This window comes from Strix aluco, chromosome 24 (genome assembly GCF_031877795.1).
Source record: "Strix aluco isolate bStrAlu1 chromosome 24, bStrAlu1.hap1, whole genome shotgun sequence".
Classification (NCBI taxonomy): Eukaryota; Metazoa; Chordata; class Aves; order Strigiformes; family Strigidae; genus Strix; species Strix aluco.
The window spans coordinates 6,610,262-6,627,295 of NC_133954.1; the positions used below are offsets into that span (position 1 = coordinate 6,610,262).

Sequence of the window (17,034 nt, forward strand, 5' to 3'; positions counted from 1 at the left end):
TCATGTGACTTAGCACAATTTCAGTTCAATTTTCCAAGCAGTAAGTGACATCGATAGATGAACTGGGTGGATCTCTTACTCATTGTGTAACGTGCGAGTGTGCAGTACTACAGCAGGAGCCTGTGACTCACGGGGGCAGGTGAGTTGAATTCATCTCTTAGGAATGAATTCAGCTCTTTGCAAAATGTTCTTTCAAGGTGGCTTTTCACAACTTTTAGTACTAAATTTAGCTTTTTTTTGAGTCTGCATTATCAAGAGATTTGTGAAGGGCTTATACTTCAGTGTCTTTTCTCTGATTAACTTGTAGGAATAGGTTCAATGAGACCACAAGAGAATATTCTTTTAGCAACTATATATATATATTTTTTATGCCATATAGGCAATACAAAGAATATAAAGTAGAAACTTCGAGTGACAGAGCATGTGGCACTGATGCTACAATGCAAAAGTCATGCTTTTTATATATGTTTGAGGAGAGGGAAGAAGGTTCTTCTAGGTATCCTTTGAATATTATAAAATACTGTGGAAGGAGGAAATATTAACGGCTGTGTGGGATAGAGGGAGTCTGTATTCCCAGTTCTATTGTAAAGTATCAGAATGCAAAATAAGCCTCTTGTCTCATAATTTCATTTTGTGTTTAAGCTTCTAAATGTGGTGATAAAAGTCAAGATGAGTCTGTAACAGGATGGCAGAAGGTATTATTAGGTTGTTACTTTATTAAATTTCATTTTCAATATGTTTGATTTTTCAACTATCGAGTTATAAAGTAAGCACCAAAGAATATAGAAAAAGATGGATGAGGTGTGATGACAGTCAGGAGAAGCTGTAGTTATTGCTCTGAAAGAAGCATTAGAATACCTCTGTATGTCAGAGACAGCTTTGAGTGGAGAGATTAATGTGCTCTTTGGCTATAAGGCAAGCTGAAGTTACGTCCCAAGGTGGCTTTAGCGTGATAGGATCTGAAATGCTAACCTTGAAGAGCTGCTGTTGTGACAGGAGTTGAAGCAGCTTTAGCCCAGGTATGTCAGATGGTCGTGAGGAGGTTTCTGGGACTTCAGAGTACTGCCGATTACTTATTTATTTATGTGTTTAATCACACTTAAGAAACAATCTGCAGTTTCATAACCTGTTGCAAGAAGGCAGGAGCCTCATGAAACATGATTAGAGACTGCATGCTGATTCTGTGCTCCATGTGCAAACCATTTTTTGGATGTCATATACTTCTTTACCAGCTGGAAGTGCTCTCTCTTACAGCGTGGTAGGAATATTCTTGAACAAAATGAAACAAAGCCTTCTTCATGAATTATTTATTTATTTGATAAATGAAAGGTATATTGGGTTTGTGTGGCAAGGTTTTGGTAACGGGGGGGGGGGGGGGGGCTACGGGGGCGGCTCCTGTGAGAAGCTGCCAGAAGCTTCCCCCATGTTCAATGGAGCCAATGCCAGCGGCTCCAAGACGGACCCGCCGCTGGCCAAGGCCAAGTCCATCAGGGACGGCGGTAGTGCCTCTGGGATAACGTATTTAAGGGGAAAAAAACCCAACAAACAGCAACTTCAGCCAGAGAGAGGAGTGAGACTGTGTGAGAGAAACAACTCTGCAGCCACCAAGGTCAGTGCAGAAGGAGGGGAGGAGGTGCTGCCCACGCTGGAGCAGATTCCCCTGCAGCCGTGGGGCAGCCCATGGTGAGGCAGCTGTGTCCTGCACCCAGGGACCTCCCCGGGGGAGCAGATGCCCACCCGCACCCAGGGAGGGCCCCACGCCGGAGGAGGGGAAGAGTGTGAGGAGTCCTCCCCCTGAGGAGGAAGGAGCAGCAGGAACAGCATGTGGTGAACTGACCACAACCCCTATTCTCCGTCCCCCTGCACTGCTCAGGGGGAGGAGGTAGAGAAAATTGGGAGTAAAGTTAAGCTGGGGAAGAAGGGAAGGATGAGGGGAAGGTATTTTAAAATTTGGTTTTATTTCTCCTTACCCTACTCTGATTTGGTGGGTAATAAACTAATATCCCCAAGTCAAGTCTGTTTTGCCCATGACAGCAGTTGCTGAGTGATCTCTCCTTGTCCTTACCTCAACCCACAAGCCCTTTGTTGTATCTTCTCCCCCGTGTCCAGCCGAGGAGGGGAGTGAGAGAGCGGCTTTGGTGGGTGCCCGGTGTCCAGGCAGGGTCAGCTTGGTGCGGAGGTCATGTTGTGAGAGGCTGCAGGAGGTGGGCACGGAGCAGTGAGTGTCCCTGGGGCCAGGCCAACGCTGCTTGTGTTGCCCACGCTGGCCTGTTAGAAAGGTGACTGAGCCACTTCACTTGAACCACCGCTGCTTTTCTGTGTGCCTACCCAGTTGCTGGATCCCCGCTGTCCTTTAGCTCTTTGGAGCATGGCTAGAGGGCAAACTGTGCCTGTTCTGGTCCATGGTGGGTGTGTTTTAGAATCACAGAATCATTCAGGTTGGAAAAGACCCTCCGGATCATCGAGTCCAACCCTCAGCCCGACTCTACAAAGTTCTCCCCTACCCCACATCCCCCCACAGCTCATCCAAACGACCCTTAAACACACCCAGGGATGGGGACTCCACCCCCTCCCTGGGCAGCCTATTCCACTCTCTGACCACTCTTTCTGGGAAACATTTTTTCCTCATGTCCAGTCTGAACCTCCCCTGTTGCAGTTTAAAGCCGTTCCCTCTTGTTCTGTCACTAATCCCCTGTGAGAAGAGACCAGCACCAACCTCTCCACAACGTCCTTTCAGGGAGCTGTAGAGTGATGAGGTCTCCCCTCAGCCTTCTCCTCCTCACACTGAACAGTCCCAGCTCCTTCAATCTCTCCTCACAGGATTTATTCTCCAGGCCCTTCCCCAGCTCGTTGCCCTCCTCTGCACTTGCTCCAGCCCCTCGAGATCTCTCTCGTATTGAGGTGCCCAAAACTGGACACAACACTCAAGGGTTTGTCTTCAGTGCTGGCTGCAGAGCTGACCCCTCTGGCCTTACGTGTCTGTTAATCAGATCCATTTTCATCGTTCTCTCCTCAGTATTACTAATCCTTATTAGTCTAAGCGTGCCTTTACTTAAATTTCCACCAAAGATGTGGGATTTTTCCATATCACTTTTTTCCCAGTTCCTAAAGATAAATATTATTTATATTCACTGTGACTTATCCATGGGAAGTGTTGATACAGATTCTGGCATTTCTTTATGACACTGACAGATGTTGAAACCGTATCGCTTCATCCTAGAATTCTATTCAAGGTATGATTCATATTTTTATTTTTGAGGGAATTTTGTGCACTAAATATTACCCAGCTTATATAAAACCTCCTGATCTGTAGTGATTTGTTGATTCCGTGAAGGCTCCTTTCTCCTGCATCCTCTTCCCAGCCTCCAGGGTTTTTATATGGCTTTTCCAGGGTGGCTTTTTAAATGTGGCTTTTGCAGCTTCCAGTTCAGCACTATGTATGTGAAGTTACTGGTTTTGGGAAGATGTATGTTTAACTTCCTTCATATAAGCATCTCTTTGATGCATTAAAGTACCTGTAGTAGGTGTTGGTGAATCAATGTAGTGTCATTATTACCTTCTCTTCGTTGGAGTTGCACTTGCTCTTCCTTGTTTCTTTTCTCCTTAAGGAATAGTAAGTATCTAGTACTTACTAATATCTTTAATGGAAAAATTAATCTTTATAAGAGGATTGATTTTTCAAGCTGTCATCTCTTTAGAAGTTTCTATTACATGCACAGAAACTTTTACTCTCTCAACATTTGTATAAGGACTTTTTTTAATATCGGATATATTTTTAGAAAACTCATGGATAATTTTTGCTAAAGCTTCCATTTTTAAATGACCTATTTGAGGGAATTGTGGAACTTTTTTGCTGCAAGATCTTTCTGATGTGGAAGGATTTATTTTTCCTTTTATGTCATTTTCTTTTTGAGGATGTGATTTGTAGACAAACCAACCCATAGTCTCCTAACATACAAACCCCCCCCCCCCCCCAAAAAAAAAAATCTTAGCAAGTTAGGGGACATGATTTTAGAAGAAGCTTGGGAAAGGTATCTACATCTTAGCAGGTGGTGATTTGGGTCATTTTAAGCAGGTTTGAAAATCAGCATCTTCTGTTAGGTGAGTTATGATAAAGTGGTGCATGAAACTATTTGTTATACTTCACAATGGTCATCAGCCACCAACCCCTGAGACCTCTGTTACCAATTGCTGGTAGACAAAAAATAATCTGATGAACTGGACCTTTGGCCCATTCTTACAGTAAGAAATTAAGATTCTGGATTATCTCATGATTGCAATATACTGATTTAAAGAGGCATTTAATTTATATTTTAATTTTCTTTTGTTACAATTTCAAGTGAAGTATTAATATATGAATTTACTTTTATACTTAATACAAAGTAGTCTGCTTTTAATTTATATTAAACCACTTTTTCACTGATACCACAAGAATTAATAGTGCATTTAAATTATTTGTCGTATTGTTCTTGTCTGATTTAAACAATTGAATCATCCACTTACACTTTTTTTTAAGTATTCCTTGAAGTTGTTCACAGTGGAATATCTCATTCTGATCACTGAGTTGCCACCATTGTTTTATTAAAAGGAATAAAAAGCTATGGAAAGCATTCTTGGTGGTGTCTCTGCATTTTTATTTTTTTTTTGTTTAGAAATTCAAATTCAAAACTGCGTCTGTAATTTTAATTAGTGTATTTACATGAACAAAACTTGTTTGAAAGTTTACAACAATGTTGTGGTATTAAATAGACATCTAGAAAGAGTTCAGTAGATCAAAGTTCTAAAATGTAAGAAAAATTTGAATTTTGTGTCTAAACATCACAGCTGCCTTTTAGTATTGTCTGCTGATCCAAATGACTGATGAAATGATCCTTAGCTGGGAGATGGTGCCCTGAAAGCTGACCTGCAAGATAAAAGCCCACTAACAGTTTATAAACTGAATGTCCAGCTATTCTTTATCTTCTCTTTATTGACAATTAAACAAAGCAAGAACTTTTGCTCACTGCCTATGCCAGAGACACATCCTCGCTCTTAAATGGAGACATTTGCCTCTGCTGGTTGTTCTTCATGCAACCAACAAAGTTTACCTCTGTTCTTGACACACTCCAGAGAGAAGATCATCACTTTAAAATAGATGTGATGTCGTGAAAATAAAACTTCTTCCTTTATTTTCTGAAGCAGCTCAGGGGAGGACGTACTGTTTGTTCCTACCCGTCCAGCAGCGCGCTTGGGAGAGGCTGGGACGGGGGGTGGCAGGAGCTGCACCTGAAAGCACTTCCATAAAATTAGGGCACAGTGAGACAAAAATCACATAAAACAGAGGCTACTTTGTAAGTACATAATGACAGCGAAGCCGGCATTGTCATAATAATTTGCTTATTAATTCAAGTCAGTTTTTGTAATTTTCTTCCTGTGTTCTTAAGAGAAATATTTCCCACACGGCATGTCGTAGCACTTCTAGTGGGATAGTTGTGGAAAGGTATCGTGTACTGGCTTTAGGCTTATTGATTCTATATTTTATAAACCCGTATTTTAGCAAAAGAGGGATGTCTTTTATTCACAGTGTGACAAGCTTAAACTGAAAGTAATTTTCATTTTACTAAACAAATTGATACAGTTTTTAATTGGGATAAATAAATTCTTTGGACATGGGCCACTTTAAAAAAAGTATTTATAACTTCACTTTTGACAGATTTTCCAGATGTTCTTAAATATTGAATGAAGAGGAGGACGTAGGCTTCTCAGACACTTCTGAAAATGCTGTTGTGTGATTAGCTGTATTTTTAAGTGACTAGATCAGATTATTTTGAAATCTGGTCTTCTACCTAGTTCCTTTCAAATTCGTTAGGATAACAAAAAAGGAAAAGTGTATTCTGGAAAATTAAAGAAGCATCTTTTTTTTCTCTTCATTTCGGGAGCCGGCGGCGAGCAGCAGTAGCGCTGCCGCCTGCAACGCGCAGGAAGCGCCGGTGAGGAGCCGCATTTTGTGTTCAGTTTTGGGCCCCTCACTCCAAAAAGGCCATTGAATTACTCGAGTGTGTCCAAAGAAGGGCAACGAAGCTGGTGAAGGGTCTGGAGCACAGGTCGTATGAGGAGCGGCTGAGGGAACTGGGGTTGTTTAGTTTGGAGAAGAGGAGGCTGAGGGGAGACCTCATCGCCCTCTACAACTACCTGAAAGGAGGGTGCAGAGAGGGGGGATGAGTCTCTTTAACCAAGTAACAAGTGATAGGACAAGAGGGAATGGCCTCAAGTTGTGCCAGGGAAGGTTTAGACTAGATGTCAGGAAGTATTTCTTTACAGAACGGGTTATTAGGCAGTGGAATGGGCTGCCCAGGGAGATGGTGGAGTCCCCATCCCTGGAGGTGTTTAAGAGTAGGGTCGATATAGCGCTGAGAGATCTGGTGTAGATGGGAACTGGCAATGCTAGGTTAATGGTTGGACTAGATGATCTTCAAGGTCCTTTCCAACCTAGTTGATTCTGTGATTCTGTGATTTTTTCTGATTTATGCCCATTCAATGCATTCATGTCATAATATACTTGTTACAGGGTTTTCTCGGTTTTCTGAAGGCAGGTTCTCAGGCCTCGTGGTGCACAAGAGGTTAATATCAACTTTGGGTTTTTTCTTTCTTCTCAAGACAGAAAGTCTGTTAGTATTTTGTAACTATACTTGGCAACAGTAATGATTTATCAGGGGGTGCTTTTTCCAAATGTGTCTCTTTAGGACACTGTGCATGAAAGAAATCCAGGCGGCTGGCCTTGCTCCAGCTTCTCCAGCAGAGAGAGTGAATAGCGCAGCAGCTCAGGGCCAGGGAGCCCGATTAATCTCCTGTGAAAGGAAGAGGTCTTTCGGGCTCTGGAGGGGAGAAGCCAGGGAGAAAGGAGACTGGTAGATTCGCCTTGGCTATGTGTAAGGTATCCTTCTGGCTTGTGCTGCTGCTGGCAGCGCTGCCTTTGCCATGTGCTGCGGATAAAAGAGCGCTGACAACGGAGAGGATGGCTTGGCCATTAGTCTTGGCCAGTGTAGCACGGAGAGAACATTGTGAAAGAGCTCCTGCCTTTTACTTCCTTAATTGTAAAAGCCCCTTTCAGTGAGTGCGGATAAGCTCCCTTGAGTAAATACTGTGTACTGTCAAAGATGTCCCTAGATCTTGGCTGCGGATTTGATCAAGGATTACAGAACGTCTTCACAGAGCACAGTTTCTTTGTGCTGATGCTTTACTTCCCCCCTATTTGCAGGTGAGTTGGGGAGTATCCTCTGAAGTCTGTTGGCTGAATCCTAGAGATGAGTGTCTTTATAACAGGAGAATGGCTCCCTGTTATTTCTGAACTGGAGGTATCTGAATAAATCCGATTTTTGAACTTTACAGGTTTGCAAGCAGTTCCATGTGGTGATTGTAATTAAGGCGACTGTAGACCTACATTAACTTGTCCTTCTATTGATGTGCATATGAATTTCACGTTAGATGTGAACAAAAAAATTCATAATTGTCAAGCCACCAGTACATGCTTGACATAAAAGTTACTTTTTACTTTGCTGCTGCCTTCTCTTCTCCTTATGATCTCACTAGTGTGGATTCCTTGTTCATATACTCTTAGCATATTTGTGAAGTTACAACCACCTTAGAGTTAAAGTAACATTGCAGAGTCCTCCTCCAGCCTTAACATTTTAAATGAATTTAATGAATTATCAGTATTCTGAGTTGAAGTTAAAACTAATTTTAAATTTCCAATGCGTTTTCCACCATTCAAAGTCAGTAATATTTCATTGTGTTACACATTTGTTTGTGCTCATCATGTGTTCTATTTGTACTATAAATGCTCAGTCACATGAGCAGTTTTCTGGGCTGGAAGTGTTTTTCTAATCAGCGAGTGCTTTGTGCTGTGGTACTTGGCTTTGGTTGGGCAGTAATGTAAAAATATATGTAAAATAATGGCAACAAAGAGGTAAACCCATAAAAATGATCCATTTCCATGACACAGATGATATCAATTATCCAAACATCCTCTCTGAAAATAAATTCAAAATGCCATCTCCTAATTTAACCTGTACCTTCCAGAAAACGTTGTGATTTTCAGATACCCATGTGAGCTGTAAGACAGGAGTGAAGCCAAGAAACCTTTGCCAAGAGTGGTTTGCTGCCAGCATGGTCGTACTCAAAGACCCTTTTTATTTCATGTCATGTAATACTGATGTTAAAATTGCAGCAGTTGCTTCTGTGCATCAGTGATACTGGGAATGTTCATAAAATATGGAAGGTGACTTTTACAGTAATTTAATGGAGTGTAAATAAAGTTCAGGCTAACTAAGATGACGCTGCTTCTTTGTTTGTACAGTGCCCCAGACCTCTGCAACCGTTGGGCAAATCTATAGCCCATAGTTTGGGGAGTTCTGCTCAGCAAAACTGATGAAAGAGAAGGTAGATAACCACCATAAAAGTGAGATTTGAGAAAGTTCCTGAGCTGCCAGTGTGCGATGTGCTTAATAATTGAGTATATGAGGAGTCCGATAATTAATGATTATTTTTAAGTAGTAATTGAATCTCTGTAAATCTGCCTTACATGTAAAAATCTTAACTCAGCTATCTAGCTCCCTGTTGAATTTTGAAAATAAATGTTTCAAGTTAAAAATTATGTATACAAACTTATATTACAGACTTTTAAAGGAGGGGTTAAGATTAAGCTTGCTTTCTGAGTTGGATGTGTAGGCTTGAGCGAGAGGCGTGGGTTTCTGTGCTCCTGGGGTGACAGTGCCACACACCAGACCCGGAGTTCGCTGAGGTGGTCACCAAGAGGTCCCCGAGTTTACTCGTAGCACAGCGAGTAGCGATCCGTGGCTGTCTTGCGGATGGGAGGAGGGGAAAGGATCTTTAAAACATGCATTGAAGGAGATTCCTAAGTGTGAAGAGGATGCACAAGAGTCTGATGCTATTTTAAGTGCTCTGTTGTCACCTTTCTGTTGTTTACAGTAATCTATAAAAAGGAAGAATGTGGATAATAAAAAGGTACTTAAGATTAGTCACTGAGAATTTGTTTAAAATGTTTCTCTGGAAGTTTTCAGTGTTGTTTTTCTAGACTTGAGGTAGTTTTAAACAGCAGTTACGGTGAAACCTGGTCATAAAATTTGTAGTGTTGAGCTGTAGCTGAGATGTGTGGTGGGACAGCACAGTGATTAACCCACAAAGCAGATAATTGAGTTGAGTGGTGATTAAAACTTAATTGTATAGTACTAAACTTCTGTACAATACCTAGATACAATTTGTTTTAAATGGGGGGTAACACAAGGGGTAGGAAGGCTGATACCCACTTCAGTAAACAGCTCCGTAACAGCTTTGTGATAACTTGTGGGCAAAGTGAGTGTCTGCCCCCCTGTTAGCTCTCACCTTGGACTAATTATTACACTGAATTGGTGCAAAAGGTACCAGAACTCCACGAATTATTTTGCAATCTGAAAAAGGTCAGGATAACTTTGTTTCGTCCTCTTTAGTGCTATCTGTGACCTTTTACCTTGAAACCAAAGGGGCGATACATAATGCGGAGTTAAAAGGAAATGAGAGCTTCGAAAAAGGAAGGACCTCTGTTGGGTGGTGATAAACAGCTGGTGAGAACCTGAGTGATGGGAGAGGAGATGTCTCAGCAGAAAAGGTGCTGTAAAGGGAGAAGAAAATTGCTTTTGTCGTTCATGCGGAGATTTGTGTGTAATAGTGGACAAAGAATTCTACCGAATAGCGTTGGTGTGAAGAACCTATGTCAGGTAGATGTTGACGTAAGTAACCATGCTTCTAATGAGCAAAAGCTGATTAGCAGATGGGCATCAAATGAGTGCCGTGCACCATCTCACACTCTCATAGCAGGTCCCTAAGTCACTGAGTTCAACCAGAGGCCAGCTCTTAAATTTCAGCATCAAGTGATCGCTGTTACAAATATAACCCCTAAAAGACCAGGCTCTGCTCCAGAGAGACCGGGCACCTTTGCTGAGCTGAGGCGAGAGCAGTGGCAGCTCCCGAGGCCGAGGGCTGGTGCCTCCTGAGAGCTGGGCGAGCTGGGACCCGGAGGGGCGAGACAGCTCCAGGCACCACAGGAGGCCAGTACAGCTGCTGGAAGTGCTGCTCAGTGTTCCAGAAGTATGGAGACCAGAGATTTTTATAACTTGGAAACATTTTTAGTAGGAAATTAGTAACTGAAGGCTAAACTCTGCATTCTGTTGTGAATTCTTCAGCTGAGGGAAGCAGACAGATGTGCCCGCTGCTTGGTTTGGAGAGGATCTCTGAGCAGGAGGCACCCAGGGATAACATCGATATCCTTGTTTGCAGAAACCTATGGGCTTGTTGATGGCAGTAATCATTAAAAAATACTGCCATTATTTTTCTGTAACGTGACATGGGAAGCTCCTGTATGCCTCACTTTCTGCATCCAGCTGTATAATCACCATCTGTATTTTAACTACATAGGTCTGATGTTTCAAAAATTAATTAATAAAATACGCTGTGTAATTTCCAAATATTATTAGCAGCAAAGTTTTTTTTTCTACTTCAGGTATTCATCTTGTCATACAGGCATCTTCCCACAGTGCGGAAAAGAAAAAAAGCAAAGGGTATGGTTTGTGATGAACATACACTTTATGCAGTATAGGTAACTCCAGGCAAAATAGTTATCAATAGAGAGAAACAAGGATGCCACTTTTCCCATATGAAATAGGTGAGATGAATTGTATCCCAGATCAGATGTAGCAGTTTCTTTCCAGTGACAAATAAAAGGTTTGAGATGATGAAGGTACAGATCTGTGTCACTGATGCCTAAACTTATTTAGGTTTCATTCTGCTCCAAAATAACCCAAATGATTTGTATGATTTCTTAAGAAGTGTGTGTACCTGTACATCCCAGAAAAAACCCCACTTATCCTTCTGTCTGAAATTCATGGGAAGTAATGCTGACAGTGTATCTTGCAGGAGTAGGACTTAAGCTAATAAATTTATTATGACAAGGGCTTTTTCTTACTGTGTTTTTGTACAAGCTGCCAACACAGTAGGACCCTAATTTCAATTCAGGCTTCCAAGCACTGCAGTAATAAAAATAAACACAAACATTCTTGCACAGGAAAGGAGTTAGTTTTTAATTCTGCAGTTGCTCTTAGTAGCCTGTGGCCCCTAGCTGTGTGGGTTGGATTTTTTTTGTGGTTCTTCATAAATGATAAGCAATATGGGTAGTTAATCTAGGATATCTAAGAAGCACACAATATACCTTTACGTTTCGAGGTACATTTATGAAGTGTGTGCTCTATCATACACAGTTTGAGGAAGTGTCCATTCTGTGCTCCTAAGGAGATGAAGTCTGCCATAAAAAGGGGGGGGGCAACTTTTTGAAAGGTGCTGAGGCCTTTTAGCAGCACAGACACTTGCTGGATGATGCTTCACTGGATCCTTGTTGCAGCTCCCTCAATAAACAAAACAGCCATAAGTCATACTCTGCTCAAATGACCTTCCTTGATGAGATGAACTTCCATGATAAATGGATGGACTTAAGTATTTTTATGAATTGCCAAAGCCTCTTAAGCCAAATTGCTATTTTTACTCCATTAATTAGAATGTTTCCATATTGCAAACAATGATGGTTTTGCCCCAAAACAGATGGCTTGCTCTGTAGGAAATCTAACAACGTGAAAATACCAAATGCGCTATTCGCTGATTAAAGTTTTACTTACGTTTTTACATTGAGTGAGTTTGCATCTCTTTTCCATTATAAAACATGAAAAATTACAGCTTACATTTTAAATAATTTAATGGCTAAAGCAGAGCACAAAAAGTAAACCATGTAATAATCTGCCTGAATTTTGTATGGCAAGCTTTACTAGCTTTGCTTTTTTTTTTTTTTTTTTTTAAAGTCATTTTCCATGTTGTTAATTTAAGAAATTGCAGGTGGCTGCGGACACAGGGATAGGAAGGTGGCACGTAGAGCTCGGGCAGGCAGCTGCCTGCTGTTCTGCCCAAGCGAGGCATCAAGGGAAAGCGAGCGCAGAGCTCGAGGAGGGACCAGGTCCTGGCGGCGGCTGCGGGCTGGCGGCAGCACCCGGGGCACCGCATCCGGCATCTGCCGCTCTGACGGTCACGATGGTGCGGGAGGTTTTGAGTTCAGAAAGGAATAACCTTCAGCAGAATTCAGAGGTGGGTTTGCTTTGCTGAGCGAGGGAGGAAATGATGAGGAAAGCTTAAGAGGTTAGTACTGCTTAGGGGATCTTTTGTTTCCCTGCTTGCTTCAGGATGCGGTTATAGGTGTCAGAGCACAGATGTTTAAAATTTTCAAAAGCTACGTGGTCTTCTTGTGAGTGTGAAAGTACATGAAAATGTGCGTGCCTCTTGTGCTTAAATGTTTACAGAATGTCTTGTGGAAATGTTGATTTGCATGTAGAAGAGAGTTATCCTTTAAATTATTAGTTATGGTAATCAAATATAAGTTGGGGTTTTTTTTCCACCCTTTTTAAAATGAAACACACCCTGCATGTCTTTTCATCCTTTCTTCCTCCTCCTCTTCTCCACCTTTTTTTGTTTGTTAATTTGCTTTTGTGTGTATAATAATGCCAGAGAGTATTAACAAGGGAGTCTCAGCTGAGATGTGGAAAATCATGGGAGTGAACACTTCATACGTTATTGATAAGCATAGCACACTGTTTAGTTTGCGTTGTGAATAACAAGGCTTTAAATTATTACTGCCTTTCTTTTTCAAATAAAATGCTTACAAAAATATCCCGTTGCACACGGAGGAAGGAAGTAGGGGGCTGGGGGTCATGAGGATCCCAAGGACACAGAGATAGGAAGGTTTAGATAAAGCTGACTTTTGGTCTTATGAAGCAGTTATGTACGTATATATTTTTAACTTTGCATTATTTAGATCAGTAAGCAGTGGTAGCAATAATGTTGCTGTGAAACAACAAGCAGAAGTTCTGTTCTACCTCCTTGGTAGATCTGTTCTTATACTGTGTCGTTACTAGTGAGAGCTGTTTATTTTATGAATACACAGATTTCAAAGAGGGTTTGGTATGTGGGATGCTTGGACTAATATAGTGCTGGTTCACGAGCTGTGGTCATGGGGTGCACTGAGCTGAGGGGGTACGGAGAAGGGGCTGAATTCCCTGGTACAGCTGGGATTTCCCTCACGGGCTGAAGTGTGTCGCTAGTGCAGTCCCGGTGTACATAGCTGTCACTTCAACACGGAGTTCGCTGTCTTCAGGGAAGAGGAATTGCTGGATTTGACTTGTAAACGTTTTAGGTTTCTGATGAGATGGTTTATCATCTTAAAAGATACAAAAATGCAATATCTACCGGGAAATATGTGTTTATTGTGAAAGTGCTCTTCTATTCAGGCTGTTAAACCTTGATGCCAGAGAGGGAAGGACGGCAGAGGGGTTAATGTCGTGTGTGTTCATGAACTTGAATAAATAGAAGGGTTTTTTGTGATGAAAATGTTGACTTTTAAGTCTGCCTAATGCTTGGCCAGACAGTTTTAATACTGTATTTAAGGAGTTTGTTTTATTTATAAATGGATGATTACATGTTTCAATATTTTTACTCACATAGAGGGGTGCCCCCTCCCTGGCAGGGTTCAAGGCCAGGTTGGACGGGGCTTTGAGCACCCTGCTCTAGTGAAAGGTGTCCCTGCCCGTGGCGGCTGGGGGTGGAACTTGATGATCTTTAAGGTCCCTTCCAACCCAAACCCTGCCGTGATTCTGTTATTACTGGAGTATAATCATCTATTTATTCATTCAGTTTTGTCCTGTTTGGTTCATTTATCATGCATACCTGTTCCCCACCCCTTATTTATGGCAGTGTTCAAGGAAGAAAGCCCTGTGTCTGAATTTAATAATGCTTTATAGTGCATATTTCTTGGTTCAATTAAATAGAAAAAGAAAGACATCCTTGCCTCCTCTCTGCATAAATCATCATATTTTTCAGATGCCCCTTAATAGTAGCTGGTTTAAGATTAGAATGATGCAGCAGATCTATAGGTGCTAAAAATAGTGTAGAGTAGTAGCAAGAGTACCTCCGAAGGTATATTCTATAGTTTGTTAGATATCTGCTTTCCCTTATTCTCAGCCATTTCATGGTTGTTTTATAACTGAGACTTGCAGATGAAACAAAAGGTGAATTATCTCCGTTACAAAGTACAGCAGTAATGAGTTTATCTGTGTTCTCTCACAGCACTGTGAAGGAATGGTAACAGCAAGGCTATAAATTGACTAGTTCTGTTTTATTTAAGGACTAAAATGAAGTTTATAGTAATAATAGTTTCAGTTAGACATCTCCTTCAGACTGTTACATCTCCTGGTTTCTTCTTATCTGAAGGTATCCTGAAAATTTTCATCTCAGTCCTTGATGGTATCGCTGCACAACCCTAGCATGCTCTGCAGGACCAGATTATACCGACGTGTTTTCTGGGTTATATGGGCAAAGCAAAGATAAATGGCTTGAAATCTTCCAGAAAAAAAAAAAAAAGAAGAAAGTTTCAAGTTAGTCTATTAAGTGTGAAGCGATCACAACTCCTTGAGATTTTTTTAAGCGTGGGCTGATGAAAAGCCTTGCAGCAAAGACCGAGGCTCTGGAAAACAGTTTTCACCATTAGTCTCAAAAGTATTTAAATTTGGCTTTAGAAATTTGTCATTTTGTACTTCGGTGACACTTCCTACGAGAACACTTGGTAATTGGCATTTGGACAGCAGGGTGTTGCAGTCAAAACAGGTGATGAATTGTTCTCTGGCTGCTCCCTGTTGTGGACACCCTTGAAAAGGGGAGAGTAGTGCCTGTTAGCCTTTACATCTTTAGTATTCATGGTTAGAAGGTCCAGTGAAATACAGCTGTAATGACTCGATCAAATGAGGGCCCTTTTTCCTTTAATTGAAAATACAAAAAATACTAGCTGTACAGTGCGAGTGGTTTATTCTCTTTGAAACCACAGTATTTCAGCCCTCTTTTTAATTGTTAACTTCTCAGGAAATGTGGAAATAGCATAGGTATGTTAGTGATGGTGATTTAATAAGGAAAGAGAAATCAGCTTGCTGAATCAGAGCCAGCAATAGTGAATCAGAAAAATCAGGTAATGGTCCTATCTGTACAGGTATATTTCCCGTGATAAAAATCAGCTGTTACTGCTGCATTCTGCTTCTTAGCTAAGTTTTCTAGGTTATCTGATATGTTAATAGAGAAGTAGGCTGGAGACAGCTGTTTCTTGGTGTTACATGCTGAAAACAAAATGGCTGGTATATATTAGTGCTGCAAAATTGCAGATGAAGAGCTAACTGCAATTAAGTTATTTCTATTGAATAGAAATTAAGCAAAATACAATGATTTGGACTGGTTGTTGGGCAGCTGTATTGGGATGGAAGAAAGGGAAACAGACTTAAATTAAGTAAATTTACAAACAAGCCTGCAGTTACTACTGAAAAATAAAAGTTTTTCTGTTCAGGAATAGATCCTAGATGTGTTTTCAGCTGTGCAATCATGGAATGTTATTTGTGTTCTTAAACTCACGTAGACCAAGGCTCAGAGCTGCGTGCTCTTGCAAAAACCATAATTTATACAGTATGTAGAAGAAATGCATTTTTTGTTTTTTTTTGTTTTTTTTAAAGTAGCTCTCCTTCCCAAAATAATTACCTTCCCTTTTGAGAAGTCTCTACCTACAGATTTCCATAACTGCCTTCTGGAGAACTGTTTCATCCATTAAAACACAATGATCATCACGGCGTTGCAGTGCTGAGAAGGTGGATGATTTGGGATTAATAACTTCACAGTACCTTTCATTTTAGGCCCTGTCTGGGTACATCTTGGATGAATTTGATTTAAAATAAGATTTTAAAAGAAATCTTGTTTGTTAGCTATATATTGAGTGCTCGGCTGCAGTGGTCCCTTTTGCAAATACTACATTTGTTGAGTATATAAATACATTGGTATTTGCACATGCTTTTATCCACAACCTGGCGACAAATGTCTTTTTATCCTGGTCTAAGGAAACATAAATAGTTTCCTAAGGGAGAAATAGAAAAAGGTGAAAGAATCACTGATATCGCCACAGTGAAATACTAACAGGTGGATGCTGTAGCTTTAAGGCTGAAGTGTTTCAAAGTTTGTGTTTTGAAACAGGAATTGTGGTAAAATATGTTTCTTTTAAGTTTGTTTTGTGCAAAACTATGGGCACAAAATTTAAGGGACTGTGAAGTCAACAAGACTGATTGAGACTTTCGTAATAACATTTCCTATAATGGGCCCCATAACGTAAACTGTGGAGGTTCTCACGGTGCCTTTGATATTTATCCCTTTTGATCTAAAAAGTACAGGCTTTATAAAGATTTTAAATTCACAATGTTTTAATATGGTATGTTCATAATTTTGTATGCTTTAATTTATTTCAAAATACTCTTGAGGGCTGTGGATGTTTACAGGAGAAGCAGAGCCTGTTAGTAATAGGGTGTGCTGTAATTTTAGGTGAAATGATTTCTCAGGTGTGATTCTCATTGTGAGAATTGTGAGAACTACGTGATATTTAGGGGGGTGAGGTACAGTTTCTAGTATTTACTGTAAGATATTTCTGTACAGACTATCAGAACAGGGATTATGTCTTTACCATCGCTCTGAGGAGTTGATTTGCTGTCTTCTGCTGGTCCAATTTTATACGGGCAATATTTTGTAATTGTAAGTAATAAAATAAAAAGTAGAGATTTTTGAAAAACATGCAGTGAAAAATTCCAATAGCTAGATTGCTCAGAAGGACCTTGCTACTTAATTTAAAACCACAATCTATGTTTGTCTCAGTGTAATGCTAGGTAAATATCCACTATGTTAAATAACTTCTAAGATCTAGCAATAAAAGGCAGTATATAGGATTATTTTCTCTGGGAGATGCTGATTTAGTGGGATGTAAGACAAGAAACTCAACTTTTATGCTATAATAAGTGCCATTGTAAGGATAAATCAAGCATATGTCATTGAAAAATAGTTGCTGGATGTGCCCCAGTAAACGTATTGTAAATATTAAGGCACTGATGATAGATA

The 17,034-nt window shown here is 40.6% G+C and overlaps 1 protein-coding gene across 10 annotated transcripts in view; it reads left to right on the forward strand.

Annotated features, from left to right (window-relative positions):
• TANC2 (tetratricopeptide repeat, ankyrin repeat and coiled-coil containing 2) overlaps positions 1 to 17,034 on the forward strand; it is a 291,017-nt gene that overhangs the window by 84,098 nt on the left and 189,885 nt on the right. The window contains exon 1 of one of the 10 annotated variants that reach the window (XM_074849352.1): positions 11,885 to 12,159. The exons of 7 other annotated variants lie outside the window; for them this stretch is intronic. The gene's annotated coding sequence lies outside the window, so the exon portion shown is untranslated. Of the gene's footprint in view, positions 1 to 11,884; positions 12,211 to 17,034 lie in introns of those variants that run through there. 2 more of the 10 variants (XM_074849354.1, XM_074849353.1) reach the window with 2 other exon arrangements.